The 17,424-nt window shown below is 43.5% G+C and overlaps 1 protein-coding gene across 3 annotated transcripts in view; it reads right to left on the reverse strand.

The window, feature by feature from the left end:
• The window catches only part of LOC143816366 (interleukin-1 receptor type 1-like), a 104,007-nt gene that overhangs the window by 79,866 nt on the left and 6,717 nt on the right, over window positions 1-17,424 (reverse strand). Inside the window, exon 2 of one of the 3 annotated variants that reach the window (XM_077296622.1) lies at window positions 3,044-3,159. The exons of the other annotated variants lie outside the window; for them this stretch is intronic. The gene's annotated coding sequence lies outside the window, so the exon portion shown is untranslated. The remainder of the gene's footprint in view (window positions 1-3,043; window positions 3,160-17,424) is intronic. 3 annotated transcript variants of the gene reach the window in all.

Genomic DNA, 17,424 nt, shown 5'->3' on the forward strand with positions numbered 1-17,424 from the left:
AAAAGTACCAATACCTTTAAAAACAACATTATCACTGTGCTTGATTGGCCAGCAAGCTCGCCTGACCTTAACCCTATAAAGAATCTATGGGGTATCATCAAGAGGGAAATGAGAGACACCAGACCCAACAATGCAGACGAGCTGAAGGCTGTATCAAAGCAACTTGGGCTTCTATAACACCTCAGCGGTGCCACAGGCTGATCGCCTCCATGACACGCTGCAATGATGCAGTAATTGATGCAAAAGGAGCCCCGACCAAGTACTGAGTGCGTTTACTGAACATACATTTCAGTAGGCCAACATTTTGGATTTTAAAATAATTTTTCAAGCTGGTGTTATAAAGTATTCTAATTTACTGAGATAATGACTTTTGGGTTTTCATTCGCTGTAAGCCATAATCATCAACATTAACATAAATAAACACTTGAAGTAAATCACACTGTTTGTAATGACTCTATATAATACATGAGATTCAATTTTTTATATTGAAGAAGTGAAATAAATTAACTTTTTGATCATATTCTAATTTAGTGAGAAGCACTTGTACATGGGCATACAAATCATAGAAAGTTGAATAAAATGATGCCTTGATATCTGCAATCCAATGTCTTATTCTAGAGAAACCCACGTTTTTCCTAATATGTAAATGAGGTGTCAAAGGGGTTGTCCGGTCTAAAATGAAAAGTCTGCAGTCACGCTGTGTGGCTGCAGAATTGTGAATCCCCCCAGTGCACTGTGCCCTGTGAGGAATCGCCATTGTCTGCACCGGGAACGGCAGTCAAGTATGGGATATGCATACTCCCGGGCGGAACCCGTCTAGTGGGCGCAGCCTCACTCAATACAAGTGGTCTGCGAGAATTCACAAGTCTGCAGCCACACAGTGACTGCAGACTTTTCAATTTAGACAGGACAACCTATTTAAGATCTATGGATCGGATACAGATCTTCCTTAGAATCTGCCTCCAGAGCTAATAGAGCTAACGTTATATGAAAGGAGAAATTCCCACTTGAGACGTGTAGAACAGGCTGTCAGTCATTACATATCACACTGGTATCGCCCCCTTTCATTTAAAATAAGCTCTGGAAGCAGATTTTCAGGGAGATCTATATTAATTTGTTCAGAGTGGCCTATATCACGTTCCCTAATCAAAGTCATTTTATGTGAAAGTTTGCGTGTGTATCTCCACCGATCCCCCACCCCCTGAAGATGGGTGGACCTTCACTGTAAAAACATCATTGTAAATACACATCTGTACTTTGTATCTCCCCCACCTCATTGTTGACTGTAAGCTCTCACGAGCAGGGTTGTTTTATTTTGCGTTAATCATCATATTATTGTTAACGCTGTTACTTATGACTGTTGTGTTTGAAACTGTTTAGCTGTAAAGTGCTGTGGAATATGTTGGCGCTATATAAATAAAGATTATTATTATTATTATCCAGCCCATAGATCTTAACCGCATATTTATATGCTAAAAAACATACTGACAGAATCTCTACAATGTGATTTCTAACTCATATTGATAAGTTTATACACATCTATGTATGTCTACAATCGGTATGAGGAACAATAAAATATACAGTGCAGCTGCAATTAGAATTAATCGTCTGGTTCTTATCGTATTTTCCAAAATTGTTGTTTTAGCAATGACCATGCCTGGTATAGTATACATTTTTATAAATCAGTAATCTGCACAGGATTTGAAATTATCTAAGAAAAAAAATTGTAGAGGGTCAGCTTGTTTGCATGTGGTGTGCAATATCCATTTACTCAGCAATTGTGGAGGAGATCCAGAAAATCTAATGCAAAGAAGAGGTAGAACAGTTGCTAATAGCTACCAATGACATAAGTGCATTTGTATTTAATACATCTTGGAAACATTAAAGCTGTAGTCTGATTAGTTTCCATATATTCTTGCAAAGGACCTACTAGTGATAACGTTTAGAGATGTGCGAACCCAAACAGTAAAGTTCGGCGTCCGTACCGAACACCTACTGTTCTTCACCAGGAAGTCCGTGTTACTGTTCCGGTTCGGCTGCCCGAACATTGGGTGTTTGTCGCGCTGTCATGTGCACGACAGCACGGCAAACACCGCTTCTGATCGGTGGTGAAATCATCCCCATCGGTCAGAGAGCCGCAGTTCCCATGCTTTCAAAAGACAGCGCGAGCACTTAGCTGTGATAGGAGGTATGGGCGCCACTGTTCATGGTTGTGGCATGACATTGTTTTGTCACGTATGTCAAGTACTGGCTAGAGTGAATCAGCTGCGGTCTTTTGTCAAATAGAAGTGGTTTGTTGTCTGCATCTGGCAAGTAACACAATGTCACACCAGCACCAGGAACAGCGGTTCTGTCATCGCTGTGTGTGGGGGGTAGGGTTGAGCGGGGCATTGATTGACAGTTTGGATCAGTGGTCCAAACTGTGCACTCCCAAAGTTGCTAATATGAGACAGCCTTGTCTCAACCTCAGCCAGCTTCAGTGTAATCTTTACAAGCTCGGCAGAAAAGAGCTTGTAGGCACTGCACATGTTCTAGCAGACTAACAGCGGTGGCCAGTCTGTTCTACAATGAGCTATAAACAACAAAGTAAAAAAATTAACTATATCTGCTGACCAGGGAGCCAAGTTATAATAAGTAGTAAATGGGAAAGTTGCTTGTTTTTACCAGTATTTTCCAATTACTCCCATCTTTAAAGATGGGAATAACCTTTTAATGACCAATCATTCGAAGATGGCAGTATAGACCCATAAATATAAATGGCAGTATAGACCCACAAAGTCACCCTTCTGTATGAAGCATCTAAGTATGCTCCCTTATTCTTCTAAATTGGCAGGGCCAATGTTTCTGTAACAGTCTCTAACTTGTTAATTCACTCATGTAGTAAATGTAGATTTTGCTTTATGTGATTTAGACCTTCCATGTGGGCACCATTGATTTTTGTGCTGTCTATACTCTATGGGTGCTTTCAATTTAACTTTAATTTCTCCGCGTTTGTAATGAAAAAAAACAATTCATGTCAACAGATACCAATCGATTCACTCACCAAGTGTTACAGATGTTGCAGAAACATTGCGTCTATTTGCTGCAATCGTGGTATAACGGCAATGCTTGTGCCACAATTTGGGGAACTAAAGGCAAAACCATGCCTTTTTGCCACCACTTTAAAAGAAAAAGTAACAATATTGATCAGAGCACATTTGGTAGAAATCTGCACGTGTATAATTACTTTGAGTCCATAAGCTCAATTTATTTATTGCATTTGCTTGTCAGGCCACGGTCGCACTTGAGAGTTTAATGCGAGAAACCTGCGCAAGTCTCTTGCATCAATACCCGGCACTGACGCCACCACTCGGGACCGGAGTGTGCGGCTGCATAGAAATACATGCATAGAAATACATGCAGCCGCACTCTCCAATCCCCAGTGCCGGCGGCCGTGCCGGGTATTGATGTAAGAGATTTGCGGGAGTTTCTTGCATTACATTCGCAAGTGTGACCCCGGCCTTATTATTGTGCTTGTTATGTGAACCCTTCCGTAGTGAATGGCGGTATAAAATGCATACGCAAATAATAATGTTCTGTGCATTTGGTATCAAATCTGACAGTTACACAATGCTTCACTGTCTTTAACAAAAGACGGGAAAGGATAATATAAAAAAAATGGAAACAAATTACAAAATAAATACCAAACTGTTAGGCTGTGTGCACATGTTGCTGATTTTGTGCGTTTTTTCCTTGTAGATTTTCTAGATAAACCTGAAGCAATCCTGATGTCAGCAAAGTGAATGAGAAGCCTCACGTGTCATGCAGATGTTGAGTATTTTTGACTTGCACGTTTGGTGAAAAAAACAATCTGCAGCATGTAAATTCTCTGTGCGCTTTTGCCGTGTTTTTCTCCATTGACTTCACTCAAATCAGTAAAAAACGCAGGGGAAAAAGCGCATCAAAAATGCTGAAAAAACGCTCGTTTTTTCAGCTGCATTTCTTGCCTAGAGATGCAGAAATTTTATGCAACGTGTGCACATAGCCTTAAAGCTCATGACATGACAAGTCCAAGAAAAAGAAAATGTCTTTCACCTGTTACATGAATGCCCCTTCCATTTAGGCCGGGATCACACATACGCGAGATAAAGCCGAGTCTTGCAGGTGAAAACCCAGCTCTGGCGCCGGCACTCCAGAGCGGAGCGTGCAGCTCCATGTATTGCTGTGCGGCTGCACGCTCTGCTCCGGAGTGCCGGCGCCAGAGCTGGGTTTTCACCTGCGAGACTCGGCCGTATCTCGCGTATGTGTGATCCCGGCCTCAAGGAGAGCTTTCCTCTCACTTAAACATCCAAATTATGGGTGATTAATCGTCCCATCTGCTAGGAAATACGAAAGCTGCAGCTTTTATTTCATCCATGACTCACCTCAAACCAGATCTGTGACGTTGCAGTGCACACACTTTGCTATTTTTGAAGATGAGACGGCACTTTTGGGGGGAGAGAGGCGGGGATGTTTCTGGGAATCAAAATATGCTCCAGGTTTTACAGTAATGATGTAGAAAAATGTATGTATGTACGTGGCATCCTAGGTCGTATCAATAGCGTCTTTATTACTCCCATGAATGTGTCTAACTAACCAATTGCTGATGTCTACCTCTGAGGGACAAACTACAACGTAGGCTCTGTTTACATCAGGTTTAGGCCTCCACTTGAAGGGAATCTGTCACCCGCTGGGACTTATATGACCTATTAATATGGGCATACAGGTAATAGAAATGTTACACTAGTCCTACCTGTATGTCTCATATTAATGGTCTTGTTGTTGAGAAATGTTATATTTTTTTCATATGCTAATGATTTCTTCCAGGCTCCAGGGCGTGCGGTGCCTGGAAGAAATCCCTGCCTCCTGTCCTCATTGTAAGGGCTCCTTCTCACTTGCGTAAAATACGTCCGAGTCTCGCAGGTTAAAACCCTGCTCTGGCGCCGGCACTCCAGAGCGCAGCGTGCAGCTCTATGTATTGCTGTGCGGCCGCACGCTCCGCTCTGGAGTGCCGGCGCCAGAGCAGGGTTTTATCCTGCGAGACTCGCACGTATTTCTTGCAAGTGAGAAGGAGCCCTAACACTCTCCCATGCACGTCAGTTATGGAGCCAGAATCCTGCGTCTGCTCCCCGCACTCCCTCAGATATGCATACCTGATCCTCTCTTATATGGGCACTGCATTCAGGGATCTTCTGTGCATGCGCTGGCCAGTCAATGTGACCTCCGATGTGCGATGCGCCTGTGCAGAAGATCCCTGAATGCGGTGCCCATATAAGGGAGGATCAGGTATGCATATCTGAGGGAGTGCAGGGCGCAGGATTCTGGCACCATAACTGACTTGCATGGGAGAGAGTCAGTGCTGTAATGAGGTCAGGGGGCAGGGATTTCTTCCAGGCACCGCACGCCCCGGAGCCTGGAAGAAATCATAAGGAAAGAATATAACATTTCTCAGCAACAAGACCATTAATATGAGGCATACAGGTAGGACTAGTGTAACATTTCTGTTACCTGTATGCCCATATTAATAGGTCATATACATCCCGGGGCGTGACAGATTCCCTTTAACACACATGTAAGGGTGCTTTCACAGTGCGCTTTGTCCTATGTTTGTTGGGTCTCGTTGGGGCTTACATCCAAACAACCTACATCTGAGTGTCTGCCTGCACTAGGCGTACACTCCCAAAAATGATGCAAGTCAGAGCACACGTAGATTCCATCGGCACTATTATAGTCAATTGCCCTATCCGCGTATATGCCTGAATCCTGTTTTGTGAGGGGTACGGATATAAGTTCACACAGGGCCGGCCTTTGCCCTGTGCGACCTGTGCGGCCGCACAGGGCGCCAAGGCTCGTTAGCATACAAGGGGCGCATTTGAGCTCAGCAGATTAATGTCACATTACATCACAATGTAGACGCTTAATGGCCTGAGGGCGCCCGCACCTCTTGTGGCGCCCCCCGCCGCGCCATTTGCGCTATCTGTATCTGCTGCTCGCCTGCTCCTGCCCAGTGCCGCCCGCCCGGCGCCCGCCCTGTCGCTCGGCTCTCTGCGTGTGACGTAATGTCACACGCGCAAGCCGTTCTCCCTGCTGGGCAGGGACAGCACGCAGAGGAACTTTAGTTCCGCCTTCTGCTGTCCCCGGCGGGAGAGAACGGCTGCACAGCGTGTGACATGATTACGCCACACGTCCCCGCTCGTGCCCCGCCGCTCTCTTCCCGGCACTGAAGAGCAGAGCAGAGGTGGACCTGAGGAGCCAACTGTTACTCAGCCAAGCAAAGCGTGAGTAATAACCACCTCACATGGCCTCCACTATGCTGGCGGTCGCCCCGGGGGGGTTGGGGTGCAGCTTGCTTTTTTGCAGTGTGCGTGTGGGGGGGGGGGGGGTTGGGGTGCAGCCTTATTTTTTGGTGTGTGTGGAGGGTGGGGTGGGGTTGGGGTGCAGCTTGCTTTATTTTTTGCAGAGTGTGTGGGGGGGTGGGGTTGGGGTGCAGCTTGCTTTATTTTTTGCAGTGTGTGTGTGTGGGGGGTGGGGTTGGGGTGCCGCTTGCTTTACTTTTTGCAGTGTGCGTGTGTGGGGGGGGGTGGGGTTGGGGTGCAGCTTTATTTTTTGGTGTGTGTGGGGGGGGGGGTTGGGGTGCAGCCTTATTTTTTGCAGTGTGTGTGTGTGGGGGGGGGGCGGGGGGGGGGGTTGGGGTGCTGCTTTATTTTGCAAACGTATTATGTGTGTGGGGGGGGGGCGGGGGGTTGGGGTGCAGCTTTATTTTGGAAACGTATTATGTGTGTGGGGGGGGGCGGGGTGGGGTTGGGGTGCAGCTTTATTTTGTATTATGTATTATGTGTTGCCGCAAGCAAGGGGCCCATCCGCAAGCATGGTCGCTGTGACTGGGTCCGGACACTGTGGCTGGGCACCATTGCTGTGACCCTTTTGCTGTGGGGCCCATTGTGTGGCTGGGCCCTGTTGCTGTGGCTGGGCACTGTGCTTGTGGTGGGGCCTAGCCACAGCAATGGGGCCCAGCAGCAAGCACGGGGCCCAACAGCAGCAATGGGGCCCAGCCACAAAAAAAGGGGACCAGCCGCAAGAAAAGGGCCCAGCGACAGCAATGGGGCCCAGCCACAAGCACGGTCACTGTGACTGGGTCCGGACACTGTGGCTGGGCACCATTGCTGTGACCCTTTTGCTGTGGGGCCCATTGTGTGGCTGGGCACTGTGCTTGTGGCAAAAATAAAAAAAAAGGACACACCATGGATGCGGGCGGGCGGCACTGGGCCCCCCCAAGCCACGGGCCTGGGTGCTTCCGCATCCGTCGCATCTATGGTGTGTACGCCACTGCATATGGCTCTAGGAACACAAAAGGGTGTTTAGCCTGATTTTCAGGCGTCCTATGGGTCTACCATGTAACATACTACTATGTCCAGGGCAGAAGGGGCTAAAATAGCCCTATGGTGCCTAACCTAACCATGGCAACCGGGGGGGCAATTGGGGGTTAGGTGCATTGCTCAGGAGCCACCCTACTCTCACTTCCTCCCGCTCCTCTCTGCTAAATGTATTCATCCATCCTTCTCCTTCTCCTTCTCCCCCTCCCACTCTTCCCAGACTTTGTGCAGTGTACAGTGGCTTACTTGTTTCTAGTTACTTATCACCTGCTCACCTCTGCCACCTTAGGTTTAAATGAGCAGATAGATGGTTATAGTAGCATGTGGACTGCACTAATAAGACTTTTGGTCCACACCTAACCTTTTCAGGGAAGAATAACATTTGTCAGGCAAGATGAGCCCTAAGAAAGCATCTGGTGCACAGAACAGAAAGCGAAAGGTCTTAGCAGAACAGGCAAATCAAAAGCAAGCAGGGTCTTTAAAAAGACTGTTCGAAAAATCTTCTGAACATGGTGGCACCAATGTACCGAGCACTGCTGAGGAATCAACATCAGATATTCCACAGCAAGAATGTGAAATAAGGAGTGGTATGGATACAATCCCATTGGAGCCAGGGGAACCATCAACGTCATTGAAAATTAGGATCAGCGAAGTTGACCAAGAGTCTACCATAGCAGACGTTTATGAGGTTGCAGTAGAACAAGATCAGTCTACCACACCAGCCCTCACATCAGAAGGGGATAACACATGCCAGCATGTGGAGGGCATTGATGAGGCTGAAAGCAGTGAAATTTCTGCAATCATTGACTCAGATCCTGCACTTTGGCCTACATTAAATTCTTCATCAATTGATCTAATCGTAGAAGCAGGCCCTGTGCAACTTAAAAATATAGAATTTAAGAGAGATGAGAGGAATCGACATTTTTCAGAGGACTAGACTCTAGAATTTTGGACAATGGCGTGAAACGAGCAAGAAAGTGGTTGGTGTACTCCAAAAGTTTGAACAAAGTATTTTGCTTTTGTTGCAAACTGTTTGATAGAAGATCCCGTACGGCACTTGCATTGGATGGATCACAGGATTGGAGCCATATGAGTCAGATGTTAAAGGCCCATGAAACTTCCATTAACCATTACTCAGCAGAAACAAAGTGGATAGAAGTTCAGCTTCGCATGAAAAACAAAAAAACAATTGACCATCAGTTACAGAGCAGAATACAGAAAGAGCAGCAGCACTGGAGAAACGTACTGGAAAGACTCATGCGTATTACTCAGTTGTTAGCTGAACGGAACTTGGCATTTCGAGGATCTTCTGATCGTCTATACACCGCAAATAATGGAAATTTTCTTGCTATAGTACAGTTATTAGGAAATTATGACTTTGTAATGGCAGAACATCTGCGACGAGTCAAGTCAAAGGAGACATCTGACCACTACTGTAGTAAAACTATTCAAAATGAAATAATTAATTTGATGGCCAAAAAGGTTATTAGTGAAATTCTTGAAAGACGCAAAAAGGCAAAGTATTATTCCTTAATTCTTGATTGTACAACTGATCTAGCCCATCAAGAGCAGATGTCTTTTACCATCCGTTTTATTGATGTTAAACTTGGGTTATGCCAGATCAGGGAACATTTTCTTGGATATGTTGCTGTAACAGACACAACTGGTAGAGGATTATCAGATATTATTCTTAATTTCCTAATTAGCAAAGAGCTAGATATTGATGACTGTCGTGGCCAGGGCTATGACAATGGTGCCAATATGGCAGGCAAAAATAATGATGTTCAAGCCAACATACTAAAAAAAAATCCAAGGGCGTTTTTTGTACCATGTGGATGCCACAGCCTCAATTTAGTGGTTGGAGATGCAGCAGAATCTAACATAGATTCTATAACCCTGTTTGGAATTATTCAGCGTGTATATACTATTTTTGCTGGGTCAGCCAAGAGATGGAAGGTTTTGACAGACCATGAATCAGGTCTTACTGTAAAACCTCTATGTACCACAAGATGGGAATGCCGGATAAACTGCCTCAAACCACTGATCCAAAATCTAGCAGGTATACAGGAGGCATTATTTGCCCTTTCTGAAGACAGCAGTACAGAGCCAAAAACAAAACATGATGCTCTAGAGTTGTCCCAACATATCCTTAATTTTAAATTCATGGTGTCCTTAATTGTGTGGTATGACATATTATTTCAAATCAATATTGTGAGCAAAGCTTTGCAAAACCAGACCGCCAACCTCATCACAGCAGCAGACATGATTGAAAAAACCCATGATTTTCTTAAGAAATTCAGGGAGAATGGTTTTGAAGGCTCTTTCCAAAGAGCAAAGAATATAGCAGAGGAAAATGGTGTGGACCCCATATTTAAGAGTACCTCACGTGTTAGAATTAAAAAACCCACTTTTAGCTATGAAGGACGGGATGAACCAATTGTGGATGCAAAGCAGAAATTTAAGGTTGAGTTCTTCAATGTGTTGGTGGATACTGCTTTAAATTCAATGGAGGAGCGTTTCCAGCAACTCAGTATTCATAATAAAAAATGGGGCTTTTTGTACGATATAAAGAGCCATGAATCACAGGAAGACTTGTTGGCACATAGTGTAGAACTGCAGAAGTCTCTGACTTATGGCAATAAGTCTGACATAAATGGTGCTGAACTTTCTGATGAACTCTGGCACATTCGGAATGTGCTCCCTGATGATGTTGAGACTCCGCTGCAGATACTTGGTTTCCTCACCAAAAATGAGTTTACAGAGCACTTTCCACAAACCTGGACTGCACTTCAGATTCTGTGCACCATCCCGATTTCTGTGGCCTCAGGAGAGCGCAGTTTTTCAAAACTTAAGCTCATTAAGACATATTTAAGGTCCACTATGACAGAGAGCAGGTTATCCTCACTTGCAGTCTTGTCAATTGAAAATGATGTGTTGGCATCTCTAGACTTAAATGAAACTATTGATGAGTTTGCCAAAGTAAAAGCACGGAAAGTTGCTTTTTAAATCAGTTTATGTAGCACGTTATTATGTTCTTGTTGTTGCTGGATTACAGTATAGTGCACTTTATTTTTATTTTTTTGTCTTGAAGGTTGAAAATTGTGCACATATTTAATGACAGTTTTTCTCATGTATGTTGCATATTTATTATATTATTTATATTTGATATTTTAAGATATTTTATTTAGTATTAAGGTGGATCAAAAGTCATAGAATGACTCTTGGTCCGCACGGCACCCGACCTGCTGCCACCCGTCCGGAACTCTTCTCCATGCTGGCCATCATCTCTGCACTCCGATTGGCTGTCAGCGTTGGGCTGACAGCCAATCAGAGTGCAGGGCGGTGTTTGGCCTTGCAGGCCGCCGCTCTGCACTCTGATTGGCTGTCAGCCCATATGGCTTTGGACCAAGCGTCATTTTTTCCTTTTGGTCCGCTTTAAAGCACTTTATAATTCCCGTTATTGCAATATTAGTGTTTCTTCAAGTGTTTTGCAGGGAAACACAAGTTTTCTAAGTAAACGTGTTGTTGTGAATATTAAAGAGTTATTGTTTTCTTTCAAAGTTTGGAGGGGGGGGGGCGCCGTCCTGCAGTCTCGCACAGGGTGCCTTTTGGGCTAAGTCCGGCCCTGAGTCCACACAGGACCAACGAATGTGACAAAAACGCAGTGTGAAAGGACCCTAAGACATGTCCTGGGACCATCTGGAGCAAGTTGCTACGTTTTTGCACAATTATGTCAAATGAAAAAACATTCCAAATTTTGTTTCCTGTTTTGACTTTTATGTGTTTTTATTGTCCATTCTATTTTTTCGGGGCCTGGGCTAGTCCCTGCTCTATTGAGCATGCGCCGTTGTCAATGCTGACGTATGCACAGTAGGATATTGTCACTGTGCAATATTCTTTTTAAGGACGTAATACACAGCCGACTGCTTTGCGATGTCTTATCACATAGCATTCGAGTGTTATTCTTTGGCCCAGCTCAGATCCGCAATTTTTTTCTCATGCCGATTCAGCATGAGTAATCAATTCTGCAAGTTGCTCTGAGACTCGGCTGACATGCACCCATACAAGTCTGTGGGTGTGTGTGAAACAGACTGCACTGAGATGAACATTATTATTTACTTATGCATTTTATACCACCATTCACTACAGAGAAAAGATATTAGATTATTACCGTACTTTAAATAGACAGAAATTCTGGATTAAAATAAATGGTAGTTTCGGACTAACCCTTTAAGCAAACTTTTACCCGGTACAAAATACTGTACATTCATACTGTATACATGTATTTTTTACCAACTTTAATGAGTAAAAGTAGCTTGGACTTTTTATTTATTTATTTTGATATATGAGAAAGTAACTAATTGTAAAAACACAAGAAATAAATAGAGGTGTGAATAAGCTATCTGTTTCATAGTTCAGAGCTGCAGTTGCATTATTAATTTAGATTGTCTCTTCAGAAGAGACAATTTGCATATTTCCCAGAGGAGCATTTTAAAGTCTCTTCACCTTGGCATGTCAGGCTTGACATGTCACTCTCCGTGAGGAGAACTGTTACCCCTTGGATCCTAGTCAGATGTTTCTCACGCACCAAACCAGATCTCACACTTTGCACTGATGAGGGGCAGTATCCCGAAACACAGTGTCTGCAAATTGAGATTTTGGTTTTGACTTTTATCCTAAGTTATGTAGCAAGGCTCATTAGTGGGTCAATACTGACTTTTAGGATTGATACTTTCAATAGGTGGCGCTAGAGTTCTAGTCCTCTTCTCCTCTGAAGAGACAATTAGCACATTTCATTTCTCAGAGGAGCATTGAAAGGTTTAAAAGTCTCCTCATCTTCTTGGCATGCCAACCTTGACATGTCACTCTCCCTTGGATCCCAGTTTTACTTTAGTCACTGGAACTCAGAAAGCCTGTAGACAGTCACCCAGCAGTTTTGCAAATCTATAGAGTCAGATAGTGTTCCGTACATCAAATGACTGTGTAGTATATGGTGTATTATAAGGGTTTGTACATTATAGCATATAAATCAACAAAGAAAGCTCGGTGCAGATGCTGAATATACTGAGAAATTTAGGGAACTTGGAACACTGCTGAAAAAGCTCTCAATGCATGTTAAAATAATGAACATGTGCACAGCAATGTCAAAATGACAATTTTATATACAGTTTAAATTTTAAAAAATGCAGCAAAGACAATAAAAATAACAACAAGAAGATGCTTAAAAAATAACAAACATCACCGGCATTTTTCTAAAGACGAGTCACTTCAAAAATTCTGCAGTTATGTCGGTGTCTTAAAGGTGTCTTGTGCACATACCCTTAATAAGATATGTTCCCTAGTGCCGTAAATATCTCTGTGGATTTCAATTTGCAAAGGTGTGAATTTTACACATATTTTACTTTTGCAATAGAAATATGCCAAGACATCCACAGTATTCCACAGTGTTGGGTATTTCAGTTTTGGAAAACTCCCACATCCAACGCTGAGTCTCCATCGCTGCTCCTAGTGTCTGTTATTTTTTGCAGCACTGACATCATGTTGATAGAGCTACAGCCAATGACTGAGCTCAGCGGCGCTGCACAAGTTGATGGCGAAAGCTGCTAAGCTCAGCAATTGCTGCAGCTCTAAGGAAGTGATGTCAGCATTGCAAACAGACTTAGCACTGGACCCGGGGAGAGTGAGTAAAGCAAGTTTGTTTTTTTAGATAAACTGTAGCTGGGGATAAAAAGGTTTTATAAAATCGAAAAACCTCTGTAAGGCCACGTGCACACGTTCAGTATTTGCTGAGTTTTTTACCTCAGTATTTTTAAACCAAAACCAGGAGAGGAACAATCAGAGGGAAAGTATAATAGAAACACGTCACCACTTCTGTATTTATCACCCACTCCTGGTTTTGGCTTACAAATACTGAGGTAAAATGCTGACCAAATACTGAGCGTGTGAACATGGCCTAAATGACATGCTGTGAATTTCACATCCACAGCCCTGGTTGATGTATGCCACAGATTTTGGCCCCAATTCAAAGAATTTTTCATCACAATTCTGGTATAAATCTGATAGGAATTTTTGTACAACTCATAACTGCACACACATTTCGTAACTTTTGACGTTTTTCTTTTTTGTTTGTCTGGTTTTTTTTAAAACAGCAAGCTTTACCAGAAGGAAGTGTGGTCACTCGTATTAATCAGCATGTACGCCATAAAAAATGGCATACATTATGACATAAATTTACTGATTTCTTATTCTGGAGCTGAAAGATGCACCAAAGTCATTAAGAGATTCACCTCTTAAAGGGAACCTGTCAGTTTTCCCAAACCCCACAAGGGTCCACAATGTCTTTCTTGAACCTTTTATGCACTTCTAAACAAGCAACTTTTGTAGCTTATACATATTATTTTTAAATATTCAAAAAACCAAAACTATTTTATACCTGGGCTCAAAATGTGATCATTTGTGGGTGATTAGCCCGAGGGCTGTTGTTTTCCCTAGACTAATCTGTCCACCAATGGCTCTTTGCAAATCTCTGCCTCCTTATTTATGCACAGTAGGCCAAGTGTAAGTTCCTCAGCTTCACCGCTGCATTGCACATGGAGGCGGCAGGCATACAGGATTTAGTCAGCCACTACCATTGGCTCTTCATATCTCGCGACTGGCTGCACATTACCGCTGCCATTCTAGGCATGTGCATAGGCAGCATGAATAGTAAAAAGTTGGTCACACAGGGTTAATAGAAGCGGTAACGGAGTGCATTACACCGCGGCATAACGCGGTCCGTTACCGCTGCCATTAACCCTGTGTGGGCGCTGACTGGAGGGGAGTACGGAGCGGGCACTGACTGCGGGGAGGAAGGAGCGGCCATTTTTCCGCCTGACTGTACCCGTCGCTGATTGGTCGTGGCTGTTTTGCCACGACCAATCAGCGACTTGGATTACATGACAGACAGAGGCCGCGACCAATGAATATCCGTGAGAGACAGACAGACAGAAGGACGGAAGTGACCCTTAGACAATTATAGGTTTCCTCCCACATTCCAAATACATACTGATAGGGAATTTAGATTGTGAGCTCCATCGGGGACAGCGATGATAATGTGTACAAACTGGAAAGCGCTGCGTAATATGTTAGCGCTATATAAAAATAAAGATTATTATTATTATATAGTAGATGATACCCGTAGCCTGCTGGGGTAAGTAACGGAGTCAGAGACTTCGTGCTTCGTCACAACTTTTAACAGTATGAGTATTTTGAGAACACCGATTCTGTTAACAACGTAGCAGACAAGGCGGCCCGCGAGCAGACAGGCCCTTCTGGCATTTGCCATAATTGCCAAATGGCCAGTCCGGCCCTGTCTATAAGCCATAACAAAGTGCACAGAGTGTTTAATAAAGACACACTGGTGGTTTGGGGTGACTGGAAAGGCTGAAAGGGTCCCTTTAATGTGTTTGACACATCTCACTCCAGCCTCCAGCCCATTGCTCAACAAAAGTAGAGTGCAAAATACCAGATTGATGAATATATGCCTTTCTCCTTACTAAGCAGCAGATATTCCGCAAGCAAATCTGCAGGGCAAGAATCCACTGTGTATTTGCAATGTGGGAATATACAGTATCCTAAAACTATAAAGCCAGAAAATTGTGACTGGCAGGAATAATATAAATATCACTTACATCTTTTCCGGCACATGACAGCTGATTTAATCAGCCGATATGTGCCCCTAACAGCCGCGGATGGAATCGTTATCCACCCACAGCTGCTAACATGTTAAATGCCGATGTCAATCTCAGACAGCGGCATTTAACATGATTGTGTCGGAAGCCCGTCATAAGTTCTGCCCATCAGCACCCCTGTCCCATGACTGCGGGGTGCCGATAGGTTGGCATGACAATCCAGGGTCTGCAGGAGACCCTTGTGGTTGTCATTGCCAATCTGCTGAAGCCCTGCTCTGTGGAGCACAAGCAGTTAGAAGATGGCAGCTTCAAGTCTCCCAAGGAGACTATTGAAGCAAGTATAAAGTAGAAAAAAAGTTTTAAAAAAATATTTAAAAAATTAAATATAAAAGTTCTGATCATCCCCCTTTTGCCCCATTCAAAATAAAATAAAAAATACACAAATTTGGTATTGCCGAGTTCGGGAACTCTCGATCTATAAAATATAAAAAAAATAATCCTATCAGCAAACGGCGTAATGAGAAAAAAATTCAGAATTACATAGTTACATAGTTACATAGTTATTGAGGTTGAAGGAAGACTTTAAGTCCATCTAGTTCAACCCATAGCCTAACCTAACATGCCCTAACATGTTGATCCAGAGGAAGGCAAAAAAAACCCATGTGGCAAAGAGTAACTCCACCATGGGGAAAAAAATTCCTTCCCGACTCCACATACGGCAATCAGACTAGTTCCCTGGATCAACGCCTTATCAAGGAATCTAGTGTATATACCCTGTAATATTATACTTTTCCAGAAAGGTATCCAGTCCCCTCTTAAATTTAATTAATGAATCACTCATTACAACATCATACGGCAGAGAGTTCCATAGTCTCACTGCTCTTACAGTAAAGAATCCGCGTCTGTTATTATGCTTAAACCTTCTTTCCTCCAGACGTAGAGGATGCCCCCTTGTCCCTGTCTCAGGTCTATGATTAAAAAGATCATCAGAAAGGTCTTTGTACTGTCCCCTCATATATTTATACATTAAAATAAGATCACCCCTTAGTCTTCGTTTTTCCAAACTAAATAGCCCCAAGTGTAATAACCTATCTTGGTATTGCAGACCCCCAAGTCCTCTAATAACCTTGGTCGCTCTTCTCTGCACCCGCTCTAGTTCAGCTATGTCTTTCTTATACACCGGAGACCAGAACTGTGCACAGTATTCTAAGTGTGGTCGAACTAGTGACTTGTATAGAGGTAAAATTATGTTCTCCTCATGAGCATCAATGCCTCTTTTAATACATCCCATTATTTTATTTGCCTTTGTAGCAGCTGCCTGACACTGGCCACTGAATATGAGTCTGTCATCCACCCATACACCCAGGTCTTTTTCATTGATGGTTTTGCCCAGAGTTTTAGAATTAAGCACATAGTTATACATCTTATTACTTCTACCCAAGTGCATGACCTTACATTTATCCCCATTAAAGCTCATTTGCCATTTATCAGCCCAAGCTTCTAGTTTACATAAATCATCCTGTAATATAAAATTGTCCTCCCCTGTATTGATTACCCTACAGAGTTTAGTGTCATCTGCAAATATTGAAATTCTACTCTGAATGCCCCCTACAAGGTCATTAATAAATATGTTAAAAAGAAGAGGGCCCAATACTGACCCCTGTGGTACCCCACTGCTAACCGCGACCCAGTCCGAGTGTGCTCCATTAATAACCACCCTTTGTTTCCTATCCCTGAGCCAGCTCTCAACCCACTTACACATATTTTCCCCTATCCCCATTACTCTCATTTTATGTATCAACCTTTTGTGTGGCACCGTATCAAAAGCTTTGGAAAAGTCCATATACACTACGTCCACTGGGTTCCCTTGGTCCAGTCCGGAACTTACCTCTTCATAGAAGCTGATCAAATTAGTCTGACATGAGCGGTCCCTAGTAAACCCGTGCTGATACTGGGTCATGAGGTTATTCCTCTTCAGATACTCCAGTATATCATCCCTTAGAATGCCCTCCAGGATTTTACCCACAGTAGAGGTTAAACTTACTGGCCTATAATTACCGAGTTCAGTTTTTGCTCCTTTTTTGAATATTGGCACCACATTTGCTATACGCCAGTCCTGTGGTACAGACCCTGTTATTATGGACTCTTTAAAGATTAAAAATAATGGTCTATCAATGACTGTACTTAGTTCCTGCAGCACTCGGGGGTGTATCCCATCCGGGCCCGGAGATTTGTCAATTTTAGTGATTTTTAGACGCCGCTGTACTTCCTGCTGGGTTAAGCAGGTGACATTTAATGGGGAATTTTTATCACTAGTCATATTGGCTGCCATGGGATTTTCTTTTGTAAATACTGATGAAAAA

Source organism: Ranitomeya variabilis, chromosome 3 (assembly GCF_051348905.1).
Source record: "Ranitomeya variabilis isolate aRanVar5 chromosome 3, aRanVar5.hap1, whole genome shotgun sequence".
Taxonomy (NCBI): Eukaryota; Metazoa; Chordata; class Amphibia; order Anura; family Dendrobatidae; genus Ranitomeya; species Ranitomeya variabilis.